Source organism: Mirounga leonina, unplaced genomic scaffold, assembly GCF_011800145.1.
Source record: "Mirounga leonina isolate KUSES-001 unplaced genomic scaffold, KU_Mleo_1.0 Mir_174, whole genome shotgun sequence".
NCBI classification, from domain to species: Eukaryota; Metazoa; Chordata; class Mammalia; order Carnivora; family Phocidae; genus Mirounga; species Mirounga leonina.
In genome coordinates, this window is record NW_023270451.1 from 26,630,146 (window position 1) to 26,656,837 (window position 26,692).

The window sequence follows — 26,692 nt, forward strand, 5'->3', positions numbered from 1 at the left end:
TTCCAGCTTATGATCTGGAGTAAGCAGATCCATAGTTAATTCTTTTAATGGTATATCCTGTTTTGATAGAGTATCTTCTCATAGAGGAAAAGAAAATAGACCTAATACCAATTATTCTAGCTTAAAAACACCTGATTCCTGAATTACTTATTTATTTGTTTATTTCACAAATAATTCAAGGAATATTTGTTTGCTGCCTACCACTATAATAGCATGTTGCTACTTATTGACTGTTAACTTTATATCAGGAACTGCTCTGTGCATTTTTACCTTTATTGACTTAATTTAATCCTAAGGTTGACACTATTATCTTCATATAACAGTTGAGTAACATTTTACAGTAAGGTATGTGAAAATTGGGTAACTTGCTCATTGTACACACCAAATGAATTTAGATTTGAGCCCAGTGAGTCTGGCCCTAGCATCCACACTGTTCTTAAACACTAGCCAGGCTGCCTTTCACACAGATATGTCATTTTTATTTGCCAGTAATTATTTTAATTCTGGAAACATAGCAATGGACAAGATGGTTAATAGTTTAATGTAATGGAGTTATAATAAATGAGAAAATAGCTATTATAATTTTAATTTGTGATATATGCTTTAAAGAATCAAGGGGGGAACATGAAAGAGATGAGTGAGAAGCAGCAATATGTGTGGAAAGAGGAGAGTCAGGGGAGTATGATACCTGAAAACCAATGTAAAAATTGTTTCAAAAAGAATGACGTGTAACAGTATCGTATGCGGATGAGTATCGAATAGATTTTGGGTTTGCTAACATGAGATTCTTTGGTACAGTTGAAAAGGATATTTTCAGTGGATTTGTGGGTATAAAATCCTGATAGAGATTGAGAAAAGATTGAGAACTGTTTCTGTAGTTCTGAAGTACTTGGTTCCCTGAATAAGCATTCCCCCTGAAAACAACAATCACGGTACCATAAGCAATAAAATGCTAAAAAATTTAATATAAATTTGGAAAAAATTAATAAATTGCTTAGTGAAGAAAATAAAGAATCCTCAAGAGGCAAAAGACAGTATGAATATTGGAATCCAAAAAGGTAGAAGAGGATACTCAAGCCAGTTTTGAACTATTGGACCTCTCCTTAACCCTGGTGATGATAGAAGCTAGTATTGATAGCTACAAGATAGATCGGGATCAGGGAACTAATCCTAGCACCTGCCCAAATAGAAAATCAAATTGGAGATGCTGAAATAAGGCTGAGACCCCAGATGGATACAATTGTAATGTAAGAGGGAACTAAACATAACCTCACCCCAAAATAGAAAGTAAAAAAAAAACTTGTCTATTCAAATTTGGTGCTATATAGACAGGGGAAAACTCTGCCTTGAGTATTTGAAAGCAAATTCTGGATTGTAGTCTGGTTTTGTGTCCTATCTGCTGAAAACAAAATAACAACAAAACAAAAAACAAAAGCTGTAATCTGAAATACTTTAAAAATGGTTCTGACTTTGTTGTGCTCCTGGAAGCCTGGCAACCAAAAGTATATTATCACTGGAGGAATGCATTTTCAATACCAAATTGAAAATACTAATATAAAGCATAAGAAAACCAAACCAGAGATAAGAATTATAAAATACTTGAGGAACCTAGGCTCCATAAGAGAGCTGCCACAAAAAATTCATGGCTAAAATAAGTTCACATAGTATTTAAATATTGCAATTATAATTTCACTATTTTAAAGAGGAAAATATAAGTCAGAAATGAAAGAAAAAAATGAAAATTAAAAACAGTGTGGATTGGTTAAACATTAAAATGACACAAGTGAGGAATTAGAAAGCTTGAGAAATTAGAAGCAAAAAGTTGCAAAACTGTAGCACAGAAAGATAAAGAGATGGAAATATAAGGAGAGGGTAGAAGATGTTGAAATTAGGATGAGCATGTCTAATATATATCTTTTCAACAAAGAATAGATAAAACATATGAGAAATAATATTCAGAATAAATATTATGACAAAGGGACCAAAACAGATTCAGGAAACCTGCCAGATTTAAATATCTCACACAGGATAAATAAAACATTACACAGATGCAAATAGATCATAGAGAGACTTAGAACATCAAAGTGAAGTTCTTAGAAGTCAGAGAGGAAGAAAAGGAAAGAAAAGAAAAACAGTTTATTTGGAATTAAACGGGCAACCAAGAAACCACAGGAGAGGTAAAAGACACTGGAGTCATATTTTCTGTGTACTAATAAAAAATATCCTTTAACCTAAAATTATATAACAGGCAAAGCTATCTTTTGAGATTTAGGGCTTAAAATTAAGACAGTTTTCAGACAAACAGAAGTAGAGGGCATTTAACACTAATAGAACTTACACCAAAAAATCATCCATAGAATGTATTTCAGGGAGAAGGATTTTGATCTAATTTGGAAGGTCTGAGAAACAAGAATCAATGACAAGAAACTGGTTAATGTGTGTGTTATAAACAGACTTTTCATGAAAAACAAGGTGGAACGTTAATAGGGTTATGTGAAAAAAGACATAAAATGCTGAAAAACATTATCTCATAAGTTAGGAAGAAGGTGGTCAAGATAGTGATTTGTCTCTTTATACTGTTTAAGAGGAGCACAGATACTGAACATTATAACTCCTGTTAAATATCCTGTGAAAATCACTAAAATAATAGATTTTTGTATAAATTCAAAATGAAGAAAAGGGAAAAATGGATTGAAAAAATAATGAATACATTATTATAAATGTAAGAGGGAAGGAGGAAGGGGAAAGGGAACAAGAAAAAAGTAGAAAAAATAACAAATCTAAATGAATCAATAATCACAAAAAGTGTGCAATCAAAAACAGTAATTTCAGATAGGATTTTAAAAGACTGGAGGAGATTATGCTAAGTGAAATAAGTCAGGCAGAGAAAGTAAATTATCATTTGGTTTCACTTATTTGTGGAACATAAGGAATAACATGGAGGACATTAGGAGAAGGAAGGGAAAAATGAAGGGGGGCGGAAATCAGAGGGGGAGACGAACCATGAGAGACTATGGACTCTGAGAAACAAACTGAGTGTTTTAGAGGGGAGAGGGTGGTGGGTTGGGTTAGCCTGGTGTTGGGTATTAAGGAGGGCACGTACTGCATGGAGCACTGGGTGTTACACGCAAACAATGAAGCGTGGATCACTACATCAAAAACTAATGATGTATTGTGTGGTGATAAACATAATAAAATTAAATTAAAAAAAAAAGTCAGCTACATTCTACCTTAAAGAGACTCACAAAAACATAAGAATTGTTGTTTTGGATTACTTTTGGTTTTTGATTCAGTGTATAAGGAGCATGGAAGTTGTCCCTTTGTCCTAACAACAAGTAAATAGTTGAACACACTGAAAAATTAACAACTCTTCTTATATCATTCAGAGAAGTGAGGTCACAGGGCAAACCACTGCCACCAAATTGGAGAGACAAACACAGGAACACAAAGAATAACAACTTATTGAAACATAAACTCTCAAGCAGAAATCTCCACAGGAACCAGTACCGGCATAGGAAAATCTGAACTGTATTTGACAAGTTGTTGGGGCTCAGTGTGAACAACTCAGAGGGGTTAAAAAAACTGGGGTGGGGGGGCTACACCTTTGTGAGTTTTATCTCCCGAAGCTATACTATGTTCTCATGGCAAAAATCCTTTCATGCTTCCAGCAGAGGGAGAAGAAAAGGAACCAGTATGAAATATGCCAGGGCATTCTGTCCTTAGCAAAGCTTGCTCTTAGGAGAAACTATTTAAAAGTCCAAACTACTGAAGTTTTTTCAGAGCCTAAATAACCTAGTGGAAGAGAAATACCACCTAAGCCCACTGTAGCTTCCCATGTGCAGAGAGGGAAATACTTTAATCCAGCCCACTATAGCCATATTGTCCCACACAATGACAGGGAAAACCTGAGAAACAATCGTGGATTCCACAGTTCAGAAGCAGAGTCTCTCTAAAAGACTGAGACTTAATTATAGGACTACAAAATGCTCTCCCTCCCCTCATATTTACCACCACATTACTAAAGGCCTATTTATCTCAGTTTCTTTTACTCAGTACAACAAGTCTGGCCATCAAGAAAAGATTACAAAGCATACTAAAAGGCCAAAACCACAGTTTGAAGAAACAAAACAAGCATATGAAGCCAACTCAGAAATGACAGGGATGCTAGAATTATCAGAATCTGAATTTAAATAACTTGATTAATGTGCTATGGGCTCTAAAGAAGGATAAAGTAGACAGCATGCAAGAACAGATGGGAAATATAAGTAGATAAATGGAAATTCTAAGAAAAAATTAAAAAGAAAACTTAAGAGATCAAAAGCATAATAGAAATGAAGAATGCCTTTGATGGACTTATTAGTAGATGAGATATACTAAAGAAAGAATCTTAGAACTTGAAGACATGTCAATAGAAAATTCCAAAAATGAAAAGCAAAGAGAAAAAAGACTGAAAGAAATATATAATAGAATATACAAGAACTACAGGACAACTACAAAAGGTATACCATATACATAATAAGAATTCCAGAGAAGAAAAGAAGGAAAAGATGTATTTGAAGCAATAATGACTGAGAATTTCCCCAAATTAATGTCAGACACCAAACCACAGATCCAGGAAGTTCAGAGAACACCAAGGACGATAAATGCCAAAAAAATCTACACCTAGGCTTATCAAATTCAAACTTCAGAAAATCAAAGATAAAGAAAACATCTTGAAAGGAGCCAGGAGAGGTAAGACATATAGAGGAGCAAAGGTAAGAATTATTTGACTTCTTTTCAAAAACTACACAAGCAAGAAGACAGTGGAATGAAACACTTAATACATCGAGAAATAAAAACTGCCAATCTAAAATTCTTTACCCTGTGAAATTATCATTCAAAAGTTCAGCAATAAAGACTTTCACAGACAAACAAAATAAGGGAATTTGTTGCCAGTAGACCTGTCGTGCAAGAAATATTAAAAAAAAAGTCTTAAAAAAAGAAAATGCTATATGTCATACACTTGGTTTCACATGATGAAAGAAAAAGCATTACAGAAGAAATAAGTAAAGGTAAAATAAATTATTTCATTTTCGTATTCTTGGTGTAACAGGTAACAGTTTGTTCAAAATAATAGCAACAATATATTCAATTATCTATACTTATGGATAATATAATAATAGCTTATATATGGTTATATATGGTTTCATATATATGAAACAAATTACAGCAATGATATAAAGGACAGGAGAGAGGAATAGGATTATTTTGTTATCATAAGATACTTGCATTACCCATGAAGCAGTATACTGTTATTTGAAAGCAGACTTGGATTAACTGTAAATGCATATCACGAACTCTAGGACAGCCAATAAAATAGGTAAAAAAAGAAGTATAATTGATATGCTAAGAAAGGAGAGAAAATAGAATTATATTAAATGTTCAATTAAAACAACAAAAGGCAGAAAAAGAGAAGACAAAAAATAGGAATGAAGAACAAGGGCAACAAAGGCAGTAAACAACTATGATATGTACTAATCCAACTAGATCAATCATTACCTTCAAGGTCAATGGTCTAACTATGGCACTTAAAAGACAGTGGATTTTGGAATAGATCAAAACAAGACCCACAAGAAGTAGAATTTAAATGTAACTACATATATAGATTGAAAGGGATAGAGAAGTGTATGCCATGTTAACACTAATCTAAAGAAAGTTATGTTAATTTTAGACAAAGCAGATTCAAAGCAGGGGAAGTTATCAGGATAAAAAAGGGGGATTACATAATGAGAAAGAGTTTAATTCTCCGAGAAGACATAACAATCATTAATGTGTATGCTTCTAACAACAGAGGATGAAAATACGTGAGGCAGAAAACTGATAGAATTGTGAGGAGAAATAGACGAATCCACTATTAGAGTTCCAGACTTTAGCACCTCTCTATCAGAAATGGAGAGCTCCAACAGGCAGAAAATCAGTAAGGACATAGTTGAACTTAGCAGCACTATCAATCAACTATATAATTGACATCTATCAACTACTTCATCCAAAGCAGCAGAATAGACATTCTTCTCAAGCTCACATGACACATTCACCAAGATAAATGACATTCTGGGCCATAAACACACCTTAACAAATTTAAGAGAATAGAAATTATACATTGTCTGCTCTCAAAGCACCATAGAATTAAACTAGAAACCAATAACAGAAAGGTGGTTAGAATACCCCAAAATATGTGGAGATTTGAAAAAAAAAATACTTCTGAATAACACTTAGGTCAAAAAAGAAATCTCAAGAGAGATTTAAAAATACTGACATGGAATAAAAATAAAAGCACAACTTAGCACAATTGTGGGATGCAGCAAAAGAACTCCTTAGAGGGAAATTTATAGCATTGCATGCATCTTTAAAAAAGAAAAAAAGACCTAAAATCAATAATCTAAGTTCCCACTTTAAGAAACTAGAAAAAGAATAGCAAATTAAATCTAAAGTAAGCAGAAGAAAACAAATAATAAAAATTGGAGCAGACATCAATGAAATTGAAAACAGAAAATCAACAAAACCAAAAAGCCAATTCTTTGAAAAGATCAGTAGACTTGATAAGCCTCTATCCAGGCTAACTAAGAAAAAAGAGAAAAAAACCCACAAATTACTAATATCAGAAATGAAAGAGGGAGCATTACCACAGATCCATGGACTTTAGACGGATAATAACATAACATTATGAACAACTCTTTGATCAGAAATTTGATAATGTAGATGAAATGGACCAACTCCTTGGAAGACACAATCTGCCAAAAGTCACACAAGAAGAGACAATTTGAATAGATACATCTAAATAAATCTATAAACTCACTAAGTTGCAAAGGTTTCTTTAGCATATCATATCAAAGGTTTATTTCAGCAAACTGTAAATTCCTGTCTAATTACATTTGGTTTAAAATAATTACATGGGATCATGAAACTGATGCTCTGATAGCACACAATGTTGAGGAGATAAACAGCATGGGAGATCAGCTGTCCCAAGCATTAATTCATCACCAGATAGATTTTATAAAGTGAACAAATAGACCTTCTCTTTTCAACTTAGATGTATATTTATAAAAATAAATATATATTTATAAAAATAAAATCAGGGAAACTTTGGCAATTTTGCATGCCTTCACAAGTGTATACTAACATTTCTTATTCACAAGGGAGAGAACCAAAACCTCAAACACTGTGTTTGTACTGGATTTTTGTCCTTGGTTATTGGTCTACATACAAAGAGAGCTGAAAGGGACCTTGAATATCCATTTAATCCAATTGCTTATTAACAGTAAAGAACTGTGTCAGCTTTCCCTAACTTCCCAAATTCTTATGACATGCCCATTTATATATATTCATAGCACTTTTTGTATCTGTTATTGTAATGACATATTAAAATTGCTTTTTACTTGTCTGCTTTCCACTAGAATGAAAACTCACTGAAGGCAGTAGCTATGATGTTAGCATTGAATCTCCAGAATATACAGGGCATTTTTTTTTTTTATCTAGGACTATAATGATAATGATATGATACATATGTTATATATGGCATATTCTCGTATGATACAATATGATATATGATATATGTATGTGTATCTATCACCTCCCGTATCAATCCTTTCAGTACTGTGAGGAGTGTGCTGTTTACTTATTATTCCCTTTTTGCAGAAAACGAAATTAAGACTCAGCAAATTAAATGAACTTATGTAAAGTCACAACACACTTAGTAAGTAGTGGATTCAGGATCCAATTGTAGCACTTTAATTATAGTTACTTCAATAACCATTATTTTAAACTGCCTATCATAGAGTAAATGCTGCCCCATAAATATTGTTGAAAGCAGATTAAACAAATCTAATTGAGGGAATAGACAGGTAAAATGCAATTATGATACAATTCAATATTCTAAATTATATAAAATCAATAAATACAAGGTATACTGTACATTTTATACTGCCTATATACTACAACACTCAGAGTAGTCAGAGAAGCTTCACAGAACAAGAACATTTTGAACTGAAATTTATACTACTATTTTTAAGAAGCACTTTTAGTTCAAATTAAATGAGAAATTTTATCTTCTTCAGAGTAATGCCCTCATAGGTTCTTATTCTGCTTTATCAATTTATTTAGTTGGGACTTAGTAAAATATACTGTAAATCATTTTTAATCATTCTTTTTAAAAATTTTTAAATTTTTAATTTTTTTCATCCTTAATCTTTCTTTTTTAATTTCATTTTTTATTTTATTTTATTCCATTTTATTTTATTTTGGCTTTTTTATTATTAACATATAATGTATTATTTGTTTCAGGGGCACAGGTCTATGATTCATCACTTCCCAGTGTCCATCACATAGCCACCCCATCAGCAACCCTCAGTTTGTTTCCTGAGATTAAGAGTCTCTTATGGTTTGTCTCCCTCTCTGGTTTCATCTTGTTTTATTTTTTCCTCCCTTCCCCTATGATGCTCTGCCTTGTTTCTCAAATTCCACTATATCAGTGAGATCATATGATAATTGTCTTTCTCTGATTGACTTATTTTGCTTAGCTTAATACCCTCTGGTTCCATCCACATCATTGCAAATGGCAAGATTTCTTTTTTTTTTTTTTTAAGATTTTATTTATTTATTTGACAGAGAGAGAGACAGCGAGAGAGGGAGCACAAGTGAGGGGAATGTGAGAGGGAGAAGCAGGCTTCCCATGGAGCAGGGAGCCTGATGTGGGGCTTGATCCCAGGACCCTGGGATCATGACCTGAGCCAAAGGCAGACGCTTAACTGTTGAACCACCCAGGCGCCCCAAGAGTTCATTTTTTTGGTGGCTGCGTAATATTCCATTGCGCGTGTGCACACACACACCCCACATCTTCTTTATCCATTCATCTTTTGATGGACATCTTGGCTCTTTCCATAGTTTGGCTATTGTGGACATTGCTACTATAAACATTGGGGTGCAGGTGCCCCTTTGGATCACTACATTTGTATCTTTGGAGTAAATACCCAGTAGTGCAACCAGTTCTATTTGTGTTTCTCTATACTTTTGTGAAAATGAATGAAATCACATTAAATAATAACCTCCTATAACTGCTGAGAATGAAATATCCTGGTCTTTTTCTCATTTGTTAAATTCCCTATTCTTAAATTAACAGCATTTGGTTTAATAGACTGGCGTTTCAGAAAAGGCATCCTTTTTTGGGTGAAACTAAGCAATTCCATGCCACTGATGTTCACTTTATATTTTTAAGATTTAAAGTAATTTGATGGAATAATGAAATTTTTGTGTGTTTATCCATGAAAAATTAATGCTAAAGCAAATCTTTCCAAATGATTATCTTTTTTTTTCTTGGAAGAACTTAAGATCATAATGCAACTAAATTTACTGATTTTAATTTTAAAAACACATTATTGTTTCTTTAATTTATAACTTCTCTGATAGTCATTAATGTTTGTCTTGCCTTAGCTATTTCCCTCTTCTTCAACTAACTTGAATTTAAAGTACAGGATAACATTTAAACTTTCAGTTAAAGGAATAGTCAACTAAAATGAAGCAATACCTCAAAAAAAGTATTTAAGTGCTCTGTCACAGGGAGAAACATTTATACAGGGTTTGTGGGTTGTCACATTGAAACACAAAATTTAAAATTTCCCTAAGGTTTTGAATTCTCCCCACTCCCAATTTAAGATGATATCATTTAAGACATACAAAATAGACATTTTTTTCTTAGGATAGAGATTTTCAATGAAACCAAAAGTTCCAATAGTCCTAGTACCCAAATCTTGGTTTCTACCAGTCTCCAAAATGGTACTAGGTCTCCTTGGAAAATGGCTGACTCTAGGAATGAGGTAGGAAACATGCATGATGAGCCTGGAGCATTTAGTAGCACCTGTCCAAGGTACTATAGTAAGGAAGGAAGTGCCCACCTTCCTCTGAAAAAACAAAATCCACAATGACAGAAGTCTGTCAAAAAAACACAGGAATAAATTAAAACAGCTCCTGATGGTCAAAACTGAAACAATTTGAGCAACAAAATAAATAAAATAGAACTAACATAACCTAACTTATAAAATAAATACAAGTCTGAATTGACATAAATAAATGATTGAATGAATAAATGAGGAGAATAAACAAATCCTCGATGCAGGAAGAATTCCAGATGATCTTTGTAGATACTTAGCCCTCTGGGAAACATAACTGAAGTTTAAGTCCCCACTTCTTTAATGTGAAATGTACATTATGACTTCCTTCCAAAGAGTACAGTTTGGGAAGGGGAATAAAAGGGTAACTTTATAGTGGAGAAACCTAACACTATCTCAATACAGGTTATCAAGGTAATATCAACAGTGAAAAGTTATACTGGTAATCTGAACCCTTGTATGATGTGATGAGAATGACACTTTACCTCTGCAGTCTTCCTCCCCAAAATAAATTACTCCAGTCTAATCAAGAGAAAAAAATATCAGACAACTTGGATAACATTCTATAAAATATCTGACCAGTACTTCTCAAAACTATCAAGGTCATCAAAACAGAACAACAACAACAAAATTTGTCAAAAATTATCACAGCTAAGAGAAACCTAAGGGGACATGGCAATTAAATGTAATGTGTCTTAGATGGTATCCTGGAACAGGAAAGTAACATTAGGTAAAAACTGAGAAAATCTGAGTGTAATATGGACATTAGTTAACTATAATGTATCAGTGTTAGTTCACTAGTTATAACAAATGTATCATACTAATATAAGATGTTAATAAAAGGGATAACTGGGTGTTGGGAGTTCAGAAACTCTCTGTACTATCTTTGAAATAATTTTGTATATCTACAACTATTCTGAAATAGCAAAAGTTTGTAAAAAAACCTAATTGGTTAGTCAGGTTAGAGGTTCCACCAGGATATCCTGAAAGATTGAGCTCTCTTGGTTTTTGCCCATGAGTGATAAAATTGGGAGATAAAGTATTTGCTGTAGTAGATTAGAGAGAGGCTTTGGTGAATCCATTTGAATATAGACATTGAACATACCCTAGTACAAATATTCACACTCAAATGAGTAACTCTTCTTTTCAATATGTTGATTTTTCAGTGCTATAACTTACATGTGAGAGAAATTTGCCTTCAGCACAAACTACCCATTGGGGCTGGTCTAGCTGACTTGGAGTTATGATCTTTCTTTTTCACTAATCCACATATATACCCCACTGTGTCATAGAGGAAGGGCTAATCTTTAATTGAAGACACATAAGTATTTGTACTCCCTTCTGAATCAATTGTATTTTGGGAATACAGGTAAGCTTTTTCATTACTTGAAAGGGACAATAAAAAGCTCCATAAAATATAATAAATCATGCAATATTGGTAACTTAGAATCTCTTGATATGGTGACATTCCATGAGAGCACACTTAACCGTATCTGTCTCTAAAAGCATTTAAGCCAAATCCTCGTCTTGGCATAAAGCAAGTAGTATGTTCATTGCCTCTGCTTATTACATTCACATGGGGATGGGGATTTGCTCAGACTTGCTCTCAGCATTAGGATGACTATTCAGAGAAGTCAGGACTGTAAAGACCCAAGGCCAATTTTTCCTCATGCCTCACAGTTGTAATTTTTGTCCTCCACCAGAATTTTAATCTTTTCTGTTCAGCTATTCTTCTTTTCCCAGTTAAAGAACTATACTCATCTTCCTTGCTACCTAAACCTTTCTTTTACCTGTGCCCTGCAGAACCTCTCTTCCAGCTGGGAACAATTTACCAGCTTCTTTAAGTAAATACGGACCATTTTTCCATTCTTTTCTTAGTTGAATTTGGGGTGTTCCCCGGATACCCTTTTCTCTGTAGACTTCTTAAATAGTCACTTTGTATGTCTATATGGCATGTGTCCCCAAACATCAGAAGTGAAGTCATTTACATTTTTTCCTAAAATTAAGAATTGACTATTTTGAATAGATGATAAATTTAAAAAGTCAAATGTTAATATTGATGTGTTTTCCAGTCATGCTAAACTTAGAGGCCCTTCCTTCCTTCCTTCTTTCCTTCCTTCCTTCCTTCCTTCCTTCCTTCCTTCCTTCCTTCCTTCCTTCCTCTTTCCTCCCTCCATTAAAAGTACATATTTAGCATTTTCTTTTTTTTTTTTTTAAGATCTTATTTATTTATTTGTCAGAGAGAGAGAGAGTGCACAAGCAGGGGAGCGGCAGGCAAAGGGAGAAGCAGGCTCCCTGCTGAGCAAGGAGCCCGATGCGGGACTCAATCCCAGGACTCTGGGATCATGAGCCAAAAGCTGATGCTTAACAGACTGAGCCACCCAGGCATCCCTACTTAGCATTTCTACATATGAGGTACTTAACTGTGTTCTGAGCACAGCAAATTCCTTGTTTTAATGAAATTTACATTTGTATCGGTTATCTATTGCTGTGCAATTTACTCAAAACTTATAAGCCTTTATTATCTAGCAAATTCTGTGTGCTAGGAATCTGGGCATAATATCACTGAGTACTCTGCATCGGAGCCTCACAAATACGTAATCAGCTTCTCAGCCAGGTCTTCAGTGTCATCTTCATGTAGTTGCTGGCAGAATGCAATTCCTGATGGGTTGATTTCCTGAGATCCTGATTTCCTTGTTGGTGGTTGGTCAGAGAGAGAGAGAGGGAGAGAGAGACTGCTAACAAGATCAAAGTCAGGGTCTTTTGCCACTTAATTGTGGAAGTGACAGCCATCACTTTTCTGTAGTCTACTTGTTGTTCGACATGAGTCAATAAGCCCTGCCCACACTCAAGAAGAGGGGATTACAAAAAAGCATAAGTACCATGAATTGGGGATAATTGAGTGCCATCTTTGAATTCCGCCCATCACAACAATCCAGCAGGGAACCTCACACTCTCACTTCCCCTTTCTGTACCACATACTCTGCCTCTATGCCTTTGCATGCCTTTCTCTCTGCCTGAAATGTGCTTCTACAGCTGCCTCTTCACTCCCTTGTCAGTATATTTCCTCAACTTCAAGATACAGTTCAGAGTCCTATCCTTAATTTTTGTCTAAAATTTTGTCACCAAATAAAAGGTAAAATAGATTTTAAAAAATTATAACCATATAATGCTGAAACTTAAAGAGACTAAAGATAACATCTTGTTTCTTCTTACAGACGTTGAGTAGGAAAATTTATTTTTCCAGTGTCATATAATGATCCAGACAAGAAACTTAGTTTCTTGGTCCTGATATCTTTCTGCCAATCTTACTTCTTCTCTAAAGCTAAGTGATACTCTATTTCTGATTAATAAACCTATCCAGTGACTGTTTTAATTCATAGTAATGGCTTCATTTTTTCGTCATTGGTAACCATAAATGGATAACTGTTAGTATTTCAACTTTAGGTTATACGTTATTTTTCCATGGAGGAAGATGTATAAATGGTCTTTTTTCCCAGAGATGGCCTGGAATATTTTCCTAGGGTAGAAATAATTTTATAAAGGGGAAATTGACTATTTTCAGATTATTCATTATAGAAAATGCATTAAATTTATAGAACTAACCAAATGGAATATGAAACAACAATCCTTATGAATAAGTTGATGCATTAAAGAAAGAGGCTGATTTCAATTCAGAGTATGTTGACCTTATCTACTCAATATTGGTTAATGTAAAATAGTAATGATTTCTTTAAGATGCACATTGTTTTAGAGACTTCAAGTGTGTGTGTACATATATGGATTTTAAGAACACAGACACCCATAGCATTTAGAAGGGCATTTGAAAAATAATTAAAGATAAGGCAGTAAGCCTCTTATCCAATAACCCTTTATTACTTGATACAGAAAGAGTACTGTTGAACAAGTGAGAGTACATAGCTTTCAAAGTTTGAAGGTCCATGTTATATATCTAGATTGTGCACAAGGATGTTGAAATCGGCATCTACGAATAAAATGACAAACATCAGTTGCTCTGCTTGATTTGTGATAGTGAAATGGATGTAGAAGCATAGTTCCTTGTATGATTATAGGCCTTTTACCAAAAGAATAGGAATCTTAGCAGTGAGTTTTCTCTCTCACTGTAACACTGATTCATAGTTTAATCATATTCATGTTATTCAAGTATGATTGACCCCCCCCCCCCCACACAAAAATTTTCCATTCTTTTTTTGAACTTCCATAATGGCCAATTACTCTGACATTAAGAAATTATTTCAAAACTGATCTTTGACTGTTTCTAATTAGATTAATTTTTTTTATTCTTATGTTAATCCCCATACATTACATCATTAGTTTTAGATGTAGTGTTCCATGATTCATTGTTTGTGCATAACACCCAGTGCTCCATACAGAACGTGCCCTCCTCAATACCCATCACCAGGCTAACCCATCCTCCCAACCCCCTCCCCTCTAGAACCCTCAGTTTGTTTTTCAGAGTCCATTGTCTCTCATGGTTCGTCTACCCCTCTGATATCCCCCCCTTCACTCTTCCCCTCCTGCTACCTTCATCTTCTTTTTTTTTCTTAACATATATTGCATTATTTGTTTCAGAGGTACAGATCTGAGATTCAACAGTCTTGCACAATTCACAGTGCTTACCAGAGCACATACCCTCCCCAGTGTCTTTATCACCCAGTCACCCCATCCCTCCGACCCCACCACCCACTCCAGCAACCCTCAGTTTGTTTCCTGTGATTAAAAATTCCTCATATCAGTAAGGTCATATGATACATGTCTTTCTCTGACTTATTTTGCTCAACATAATACCCTCCAGTTCTATCCACGTCATTGCAAATGGCAAGATCTCATTCCTTAGGATGGCTGCATAATATTCCATTGTATATATATACCACATCTTCTTTATCCATTCATCTGTCGATGGACATCTTGGCTCTTTCCATAGTTCGGCTATTGTGGACATTGCTGCTATAAACATTGGGGTGCACGTACCCTTTTGGATCCCTACTTTTGTATCTTTGGGATAAATACCCAGTAGTGCAATTGTTGGATCATATGGTAGCTCTATTTTCAACTTTTGGAGGAACCTCCATACTGTTTTCCAGAGTGGCTGCACTCCCATCAACAGTGTAGGAGGGTTGCATTCCCATCAACAGTGTAGGAGGGTTCCCCTTTCTCCGCATCCCCGCCAACATCTGTCGTTTCCTGACTTGTTAATTTTAGCCATTCTGACTGGTGTGAGGTAGTATCTCATTGAGGTTTTGATTTGGATTCCCCTGATGCCGAGCAATATTGAGCACTTTTTCATATGTCTGTTGGCCATTTGGATGTCTTCTTTGGAAAAATGTCTGTTCATGTCTTCTGCCCATTTCTTGATTGGATTCTTTGTTCTTTGGGTGTTGAGTTTGATGAGTTCTTTATAGATTTTGGATACTAGCCCTTTATCTGATATGTCATTTGCAAATATCTTCTCCCATTCTGTCGGTTGTCTTTTGGTTTTGTTGACTGTTTCCTTTGCTTTGCAAAAGCTTTTTATCTTGATGAAGTCCCAATAGTTCATTTTTGCCCTTGCTTCCCTTGCCTTTGGCGATGTTTCTAGGAAGAAGTTGCTGTGGCTGAGGTCAAAGAGGTTGCTGCCTGTATTCTCCTTTAGGATTTTGATGGACTCCTGTCTCACATTGAGGTCTTTCAACCATTTGGAGTCTATTTTTGTGTGTGGTGTAAGGAAATGGTCCAGTTTCATTCTTCTGCACATGTCTGTCCAGTTTTCCCAACACCATTTGTTGAAGAGACTGTCTTTTTTCCATTGGACATTCTTTCCTGCTTTGTCAAAGATGAGTTGACCATAGAGTTGAGGGTCCATTTCTGGGCTCTCTATTCTGTTCCATTGATCTATGTGTCTGTTTTTGTGCCAGTACCATGCTGTCTTGATGATGACAGCTTTGTAATAGAGCTGGAAGTCCGGAATTGTGATGCCACCAGCTTTGCTTTTCTTTTTCAACATTCCTCTGGCTATGCGGGGTCTTTTCTGGTTCCATACAAATTTTAGGATTATTTGTTCATTTCTTTGAAAAAAGTGGATGGTATATTGATGGGGATTGCATTGAATGTGTAGATTGCTCTAGGTAGCATTGACATCTTCACAATATTTGTTCTTGCAATCCATGAGCATGGAACGTTTTTCCATTTCTTTGTGTCTTCCTCAATTTCTTTCATGAGTATTTTATAGTTTTCTGAGTACAGATCCTTTGTCTCTTTGGTTAGATTTATTCCTAGGTATCTTATGGTTTTGGGTGCAATTGTAAATGGGATCGACTCCTTAATTTCTCTTTCTTCTGTCTTGTTGTTGGTGTATAGGAATGCCACTGATTTCTGTGCATTGATTTTATATCCTGCCACTTTACTGAATTCCTGTATGAGTTCTAGCAGTTTTGGGGTGGAGTCTTTGGGGTTTTCCACATAAAGTATCATATCATCTGCAAAGAGTGAGAGTTTGACTTCTTCTTTGCTGATTTAGATGCCTTTGATTTCTTTTTGTTGTCTGATTGCTGTGGCTAGGACTTCCAATACTATGTTGAATAACAGTGGTGATAGTGGACATCCCTGCCGCGTTCCTGACCTTAGGGAGAAAGCTCTCAGTTTTTCCCCATTGAGAATGATATTCGCTGTAGGTTTTTCATAGATGGCTTTTATGATATTGAGGTATGTACCCTCTATCCGTATACTCTGAAGAGTTTTGATCAAGAAAGGATGCTGTACTTTGTCAAAAGCTTTTTCTGCATCTATTGAGAGGATCATATGATTCTTGTTCTTTCTTTTGTTAATGTATTGCATCACATTGATTGATTTGTGGATGTTGAACCAACCTTGCAGCCCAGGGATAAATCCCACTTGGTCATGGTGAATAATCCTTTTAATGTACTGTTGGATCCTATTGGCTAGTATTTTGGTGAGAGTTTTTGTATCCGTGTTCATCAGGGATATCGGTCTGTAATTCTCCTTTTTGATGGGGTCTTTGTCTGGTTTTGGGATCAAGGTAATGCTGGCCTCATAAAATGAGTTTGGAAGTTTTCCTTCCATTTCTATTTTTTGGAACAGTTTCAGAAGAGTAGGTATTAATTCTTCTTTAAATGTTTGGTAGAATTCCCCTGGGAAGCCATCTGGTCCTGGGCTTTTGTTTGTTGGGAGATTTTTGATGACTGCTTCAATTTCCTTAGTGGTTATAGGTCTGTTCAGGTTTTCTTTTTCTTCCTGGTTCAGTTTTGGTAGTTGATACATCTCTACGAATGCATCCATTTCTTCCAGGTTATCTAATTTGCTGGCATAGAGTTGCTTGCTCATAGTATGTTCTCATAATTGTATTTCTTTGGTGTTGGTTGTGATCTCTCCTCTTTCATTCATGATTTTGCTGATCTGGGTCATTTCTCTTTTCTTTTTGATAAGTCTGGCCAGGGGTTTATCAATCTTGTTAATTCTTTCAAAGCACCAGCTCCTAGTTTCGTTGATCTGTTCTACTGTTCTTTTGGTTTCTATTTCATTGATTTTTGCTCTGATCTTTATTATTTCTGTTCTCTTGCTGCGTTTAGGCTTTATTTGCTGTTCTTTCTCCAGCCCCTTTAGGTGTAGGGTTAGGTTGTGTACTTGAGACCTTTCTTGTTTCTTGAGAAAGGCTTGTATTGCTATATACTTTCCTCTTAGGACTGCCTTTGCTGCATCCCAAAGATTTTGAATAGTTGTGTTTTCATTTTCATTGGTTTCCATGTATTTTTAAAAATTCTTCTTTAATTTCCTGGTTGACTCATTCATTCTTCAGTAGGATGCTCTTTAGCTTCCATGTATTTGAGTTCTTTCTGACTTTCCTCTTGTGATTGAGTTCTAGTTTCAAAGCATTGTGGTCTGAAAAGAGGCAGGGAATGATCCCAATCTTTTGGTACCGGTTGAGACCTGATTTATGACCTAGGATGTGATCGATTCTGGAGAATGTTCCATGGGGACTAGAGAAGAATGTGTATTCCGTTGCTTTGGGATGGAATGTTCTGAATATGTCTGTGAAGTCCATTTGGTCCAGTGTGTCATTTAAAGTCTTTATTTCCTTGTTGATATTTTGCTTAGATGATCCGTCCATTTCAGTGAGGAGGGGTGTTAAAGTCCCCCACTATTATTGTATTGTTGTCAATGTGTTTCTTTACTTTTGTTATTAATTGCCTTATATAATTGGCTGCTCCCATGTTAGGGGCATAGATATTTACAATTGTTAGATCTTCTTGTTGGATAGACCCTTTAAGTAGGATATAATGTCCTTCCTCATCTCTTATTACAGTCTTTGGTTTAAAATCTAATTTGTCTGATATAAGGATCGCCACCCCAGCTTTCTTTTGGTGTCCATTAGCATGGTAAATGGATTTCCACCCCCTCACTTTCAATCTGGGGGTGTCTTTGGTTCTAAAATGAGTCTCTTGCAGACAGCATATTGATGGGTCTTGTTTTTTAATCCAATCTGATAGCCTGTGTCTTTTGATTGGGGCATGTAGCCCATTTACATTCAGGGTAACTATTGAAAGATAGGAATTTAGTGCCATTGTATTGCCTGTAAGGTGACTGTTACCATATATTGTCTGTGTTCCTTTCTGGTCTATGTTGCTTTTATGGTCTCTCTTTCTTAGAGGACCCCTTTCAAGATTTCTTGTAGGGCTGGTTTTGTGTTTGCAAATTCCTTTAGTTTTTGTTTGTCCTGGAAGCTTTTTATCTCTCCTTCAATTTTCAATGACAGCCTAGCTGGATAGAGTATTCTTGGCTGCATATTTTTCTCATTTAGTGCTCTGAATATATCCTGCCAGTCCTTTCTGGCCTGCCAGGTCTCTGTGGATAGGTCTGTTGCCAATCTAATGTTTCTACCCTTGTAGGTTACATATCTCTTCTCCCGAGCTGCTTTCAGGATTTTCTCTTTGTCTATGAGACTCATAAGTTTTACTATTAGATGTCGGGGTGTTGACCTATTTTTACTGATTTTGAGAGGGGTTCTCTGTCCTTCCTGGATTTTGATGCCTGTTTCCTTCCCCAATTTAGTGAAGTTCTCTGCTATAATTTGCTCCATTATACCTTCTGCCCCCCTCTCTCTTTCTTCTTCTTCTGGGATCCCAGTTATTCTAATGTTTCATTTTATGGTATCGCTTATCTCTCGAATTCTGCCCTCGTGATCCAGTAGTTGTTTATCTCTCTTTTTCTCAGCTTCTTTATTTTCCATCATTTGGTTTTGTATATCACTGATTCTCTCTTCTGCCTCATTTATCCTAGGAGTTAGCACCCCCATATTTGATTGCACCTCATTAATAGCCTTTTTGATTTCTACTTGGTTAGATTTTAGTTCTTTTACTTCTCCAGAAAGGGTTTCTCTAATAACTTCCATATTTTTTTCAAGCCCAGCTAGTATCTTTAAAGTGATGATTCTGAACTCTAGATCTGACATCGTACTAATGTCCGTATTGAGTAGGTCCCTGGCAGTCGGTACTACCTCTTGTTATTTTTGTTGAGGTGATTTTTTCTGTCTTGTCATTTTGTGCAGAGGAGAATAGATTAATGAGAGAACAAAATGCTAGCAGAGTAACAATGTCCCCAGAAAATATACTCTAAACAAATCAGAAAAGACCTGAAGCAGTGGGAAAAGAAAGGGAAAGAGAGAAAAAAGAAAAAGAAAAAAAAAAAGAAAAAGATAAAGATAAAAACAAACAAAAACAAACAAAACAAGACAACGACAACAAAAAAAACCAGAATGTGATCAAATATGATCTGGCTGGTATATAGATCAGTGCCGCACACTAGATTTGAGGTGTATTTTGTTCTGTTAGAAGAAGGTGCCTCCCAAAATTTTAAAGAAAGAAAAGCTTATATATGTACAAAAATAAGGGTTGATATGATGAAGGGATGGAATATGACTGTAAAGATGGAAATTATAAAAAATTTTATAAAAGGAATTGATAAGATGTTGTTTGAAAAAAGAAAGAAGGGGATTTAAAAAAAGAAAAAAGAAAAAAAAAGAGAGAGAATGTGATCAGGCAGGGGAGTAGAAAAAAACATATACTAGAGATTTATGGTATATTTTGATCGGTTAGAAGAAACTATCTCAAAATTTTAAAAAGAGAACAACATATATATATATATATATGCCAAAAATACAGGGAACTACTATGAAGGGATAGAATATGAATCTAAAAATGAAAAATGAAAATGTTTTTTAAAAAAGGGATTGATAAGATGTTGGTTGAAAAAGGGAAAAAGAAAAATTAAAAAAAAAAGAAAAAAAGACAGTTAAAAAAAAATTAACTTTGAACGACTAAAGAATTATGGTAGAAAAGCCATGAATTCTATGTGCAGTATTCCCCTAGCGCTGGAGGTCTGCTGTTCTCATGGATCGGTAAACTTGGTCTTGGCTGGCTGTTCTCGCTGATCTTCTGGGGGAGGGCCTGTTGCCGTGGTTTCCAAATGTCTTCGCAGGAGGCGGAATTGCCCCGCCCTTGCCGTCTGGGCTAAGTAATCTGCTCGGGTTTGCTCTCAGGAACTTTTGTTCCCTGCAAGCTTTCCATACAGCTTTGGAGGCGGAGAGTGAAAATGGCGGGCTCCCAATCTCCACCCCGGAGGAACCGAGAACTCGGGGCCCCACTCCTCATTGCGCCCCAGAGAAAAGCAGTCAGTCACTCCCGTCTCCCCGGTCTCCGGCCGCACTCCATGCTCACCTGGCCTGTGACTGCGCGTTTCTATCTCTGGCACCTGACCCCAGGTGGAGTCTCCAAACCCAGCAGATCCCTGTGGTGCACTCCTGCGTGGCTCCTCCCGGGGGGAGGAAGGTGGGTCTCCCCGGATTTGCCCCTTGTTGGGTCCCTGCTGGAGGAGCAGTGGCCCGACTGTGCCGCGGATCACGGTTTATGGCAACCCGAGCTGAGAGCCCGCGCCTGGGCTCCGCCTCTGCAGCCGGCTTCCCTGCCCCGTTACCTGGGAGCTCTGCCACACTCAGGCACCCCCGGTCTTTCTGCGACCCCGAGGGTCCCGAGACCACACTGTCCCGGAGGGTTCCACCCCCCGCTTAGCCACCGGAGTGACGTCCCTCAGCGGAACAGACTTTTAAAAGTTCCAATTTTGTGCTCTGCGGCTCTATCACTTGCCAGAAGCGGCCGACGGAGGCCCCTCCCCCGCCGTCTATCCTCCCGAATATCGCCTCGGATTCACTTCTCCGCGCGTTCTACCTTCCAGAAAGTGGTCGCTTTTCTGTTCAGAGAGTTGTTGCTCTTCTTTTCTTCGATCTCCTGTTGAGTTTGTAGGTGTTCAGAATGGTTTGATCCCTACCCAGCTGAATTCCTGAGAGGAGATGAAATCTAGGTCTCCTACTCCTCCGCCATCTTGTTCCGCCCCCCTTATTAGATTAATTTTTGAACTATCTTCTTGCATTAAATTTCTCTTTCATTAAAATGGGAAGAGCGATGTGTGACAACGTTAAGGTGAGTAGAAGGAACTTAAGTGGCTCTACCATATTTAAAGCATGAATTCCATGAGGCACAGCCTATTCTCTATTGCATTCTCTCTGTGTCTATGCTTAATCTAGAAGTGGAACTATTTGAATTATGATGAAAAAATGTCATGGCTCATTGAAGATGGTAGATAATGATAATGAGCCAAGGTTTGTAGCCTATCCGTGCTGGCTGCCTAATTTGTTCTGATGGGTTCACTCTTCTATGCCTGGAGGGTCAGCATTAGTATTTGACAGCATCCTTATGAACTTCATTTTGCAAAGAGCTAGGTCCTCCTCTTGTGCTTATGTGATGTGTGACAGTAGGAATTAGGAAATTCCAGGGACCCCACTTAAAGCTTGCTCTCTGGAAAAACAGCCAAATGAAAATGCACAAATATCTGCACTCAAAAATAAGAATATTTTCTGGAAAAAAAAAAGTGTCGTTATTAAACTCAGCATGGGAGACAATCTGAACCGGGATCTTCATCAATCAGATTAACTACTTTCCAAGATGAAAACAGACGAGGCACAGTGTGAGGCTGAACAGATATTTATCAAAAGCCATATTAATAAGCACTTTCAGCTTTTTCCTGACAGTTTCATCTGAGGTTCCATGTTTAACATTTGAGTATCATATGTTTTTGTCAGGATGAGGCTGCTAAGAGCATCAATTAATTAATTCCTTTGAAGTATGGTTCAGTAAGGTAATAAAGTAACTGTCCCTAAAGCCACAACCAGGAATGGTAAGCAACATTCTGGAGCTAGACAATTTGTTACTTCAGAAATTAAAAGCAAAATGTCTTCTTAGGCCCACCTAAGAATACATTCAATTGTATTTTTGCAAAGTGGCAACAAGGTAATATATGCATTTATATATGTATAGACACGAACACATATGCAGTATGCATAATTGCCTATCTAGCTGAGATATTCCTCATTTACATGCTAGTGTACAGTGTAGCACCAAATATATATATATATCTCCTCTTTAATTTGCGTTATCTAAATGGGCTGTAAATAGGGCAAAATTAAACTAGGAAAAATATTGAGGAGAATTTTATATTATTAAGATCATCAGCTGTACTTTAGTGTTTGAGGAAATTAATTTGGTGCGTTAAAAATATCTCAGCTCATGGAAATTAACACTTCAAGTAATGCAACTCAGAGTATGGAAGAAATTTGTACCTTGCACAGCCAGATGTAGGCTACATATATTCAGGGACATATTCTGCCATCTCCACTTTATGCAGGGCACATCAAAGGCATGGCTAATGTAGTTTTCATTTCAATGATGTAATATCAGCAATTGGCAATCAACCAAACCACAGTAATCTCAGAGAGACTTTGTGTATGTAAAGTGTCAAGCCAAAGTGGGAAATAAAAATAGGGCAGGTGTGTGCTGATGCAGGTTCATCTCACGTGGGATGTTTCTTCAGTCTGGAGGCATATTTCCTATGAATAATTTAGAATGAGCTCTCTTTTACTCGGAGCTTCATATTACCCTGTCTGCCTACTGTGATCCAATCTTACGACAAAAATCTGTTTCATAAATTCCTGGATGAGATGATCCACTTTGTAAAACACTCAGACTCACAAACATAGAGGCTAATGGGAAGTGGCATGACTTAGGGGAGTGCAACCTAGTCTGGGAGTTAGGAGGCTGGCTTAGCAAAGCAAGTAAGGTGCCTTCTTCCTCTGATCAACTGAGTGACAACTCTCAGAGGCTTGGATTTTAACCTTCCTACTATTGTGATTTGGATCCATATGTTATGCCTCCCTTTCCTTTCCTTCTCTTCCCTATTCCTACTCCAGGGTAATTTATTTTTTCTCTTCTAATTGATTGGACAAGAAATGTAGGAGACATTGATGTTTAATCAATTTATACTCAATTTTCCAGGATAAGGTTTTAGCAATTTTGGGTCTCATTATCCATTTTATCGGCTGGGATTTCAGAGGTCCTTGAACTGCTCCTCTCTTTATGGAAGGCTGGCATATCAGTTCTCCAGGTATGAGCAAGTAGAGTGGTGATAATACATTGCTATGGAACAAGTGATAGAAGTTTGAGTCCTTAAACAGAACCCTTTCAAACCTCAGTGGTCAGATGTTTTTGAATCAGCTCTTCAAAATAGATATTTATAACGTTAAAATATTCTCTTGCTTTGTACTTTTAAAGGCTATTCATGTACAACATCTAATTTTCTGTTCACGATAAACCAAGACAGGACAGGTTTGAACATATGAAGGAGGAGGTTGTCCTAGTGGAAGGCAAGCGGGGGAGAGACTGGAAGTGACACAGTTGACCTTATTTTAGTTATAGAGCCACAGCACCTGTGATGACGTATGAGCTGAAAGGAGAATGAGTCATGGGGAAAGGTGAATGAGGATGGAGAAAGAAGGTGAGATTCTCCACTTTTCCTGGAAGTGGGGCTTTCCAAAACATGGGACTTTCAAAAAGGCAACTACCTCATTCTAATTATATGGGTAATTGACTCCCAACTGATTCTTCCTTTCCCCATCACCCTTCATCCTCTTTGTGGTATGTTTTACTAAATTACCATTTTGAGTTTCTGTTATAAATATTTAGCTTATGGTAAGTTGGAGTTGTTATAAGTCATTCTGCAGCCTTGATTTGCGCTCTTTTTTTAGAGTTCCTTTTAAATCCTATCTTGTCATTTGCTTCATGCATTTATTTCCTTTAAAATCATTTCTCTTTTAATCTTACTTATTTTATGGTTTATTCTATTTTTTCACTTCTACAACATTAATATGGCTTAAATTTATTACCCAATATTATTAAAGTGAGAACAATTTATTTCACACTTATTTATTAGATACTTATCGTATGCTAGGCATTACCCATTAATAATGTATGAACTAAGTTCAGTTTAGAACCATATCTAAGCCACTTGTACTGGCCTGTTTGTTATTCTGAGTGTGAGGTTGAATATTGTTTCTGATGGTTTTCTCTGTGTGCACCACTCTACTAGATTTTCTGCTTGTGACTGATGCCAATTTTTCCTTGAGGTGTTTATTTTTTATATTAATTTAAAAAGAACTCTAAAAATATGTATATTAATACATAGATTAAATATTTGCCTTCTTAACCAATATTTTATTTATTCACACTGGTTTTTAGTCATTGTACTTTTAACAAATGTTATCCTATATAATTTTCTTGATGCCCTATTAAGCATTATTGTAATCTTCACTTTAGAACTGAAGAAAGAACAAGAGAAACTTAGTCTATAGAAAGTCACATACCTATAACAGATAGACTAGTATTAAAAGTATGTATATATATAATTTCAAGCCCATGTGCTTAACTCTCTTTTATGCTACCTCCCTATCTATGCTGTAATTATTTCCCCCAGGCTTTTCCTTTAACTTTGTGAACAGTTTCTTTCCCCATAAAAATTGTTTAATATTTATGTAGTCCAATCTATCCAAATTTTCCTTTAGGGTGTGTACTTTTGCTGTTAACTTAGGCAGTCTTTACCCGCTTCAATATTCTATAAATATCATTTATATGTTCCCCTACTTTAATGTTTTAAACTTTAAAAAAATTGTAATTACAGATCTTTTCACAAAGCTTATGAAATATAAAGTGTCTCATTCAGAAATATGTGCAAATGTCCATACACAGAAAATTTTACCTGCAACTTCAGGAGTTCATAGAATCTCTGAAACCTGTGCATCAAGGGCAAAAGAGTCATGTTTTGTTTTTGTTTTATTTTATTTTTTTAAAGATTTTATTATTTGAGATAGAGCAAGAGTGAGTGAGCGAGCAAGCAAGAGAGAGAGAGAGCTTTCAGGAGCAGGGGGAGCAGCAGAGGGAGAGGGAGAAGCAGGTTCCCTACTGAGCAAGAAGCCTGATGTGGGACTCGACCCCAGGACTGAGCTGAAGGCAGTTGCTTAACCGACTGAGCTACCCAGGAGCCCCTGTTTTTGGTTTTAAACATTCCTTAATTATTTTGAAACCCATTTTTGTATAAGTTCTTTAGGACAAATTGTGCCCCTCCCCCAACTCATATGTTGACATTCCCAGCACCTCAGAATGTGACAGCCTTTGGAGAGACGACCTTTTTAAAGAGTCAGTAAGGGTAAAATGAGGTCATAAGGGTGGGCTCTAATCCAGTGTGCCTGAAGTCTTTCTAAAAAGAGGAGATTAAGACGTAGATGCACACAGAGGGAAGACTATGTGAAGACGTAGGAAGAAGGCAGCCATCTTTAGGCAAAGGAATGAGGCCTCAGAATAAAACTAACCCTGTAAAGGCCCTGATTTTGTATATCTAGACTCCAGAAATATGGCAAAATTTATTTATGTTGTTAATCCACCCAGTTTGTAATACTCTGCTATGAAAGCCCTAGCAAATTAATACAATGAGATAGAGATCTAGTCTTTTTGTTTGTTTTGCAAATGAGTTTATTATCTCAATACCACTTACTTAATAACACATTACGCACTGATTGGAGAAGCCACTTAAATCATTTTAAATCCATACCATGTGTGTGAAGTGTATACGTTGATCTATAGGGTGTATATACACACACATATATGCATACACACACATGAACTTCTTGTTCCATTTTCACTCATATGCTATAATCATATGCCTTTAATTATCCTTGTTTTGAATTAAGTTACAGTATAAAGAAAGACAAGTCCTCCCACTTTTTTTGGTTGTTGTTCTTTTTATATCCTTTCTGTGCCAACAGAACTATAAAATTGTTTTTCATATTCCAAGACAATTCAGTATTTAGCTAGAGGTAGATTGGATTAAATTCACTGTAAATTCACTGTTGAGGAGAATCAACATCTTTGCAATACTTCATCTTTAAATATAGGGTAATGTATATGGCTCTCTATTGTCCTTATTTTTTGTCCCTCAGTCTGGTTCTTCCCATACTCTTACATATTTTATGTTTTGTCTGCTCCCAGATGTTTTATATTTTTGATGTTATTAAGAATAGAATTTTCTTCATATTTATTTCCTACTAGATTTTTGGCAGTATTAGTAAAGCCACTGCTGCTGATGATGAAGAAGAAGCATCTATTGTAGTCCCATTATCTCTCCTTATTTTCTTTTTCTTAGAATCATTCTTCTTTTTTTTCCTTTGTCTTTGTCTTATGCTAAACATTTTGGGATTCAAATATATCACAGAGTCATTAACAGACATTAAGATAGGTGGTCTCAAATGGTTTGGCCCTTAGGGTCTTAGAAGAATACCAATTCTGAAATTTTTAAAGATCTTTTCTGAAGATCCCTCCTTC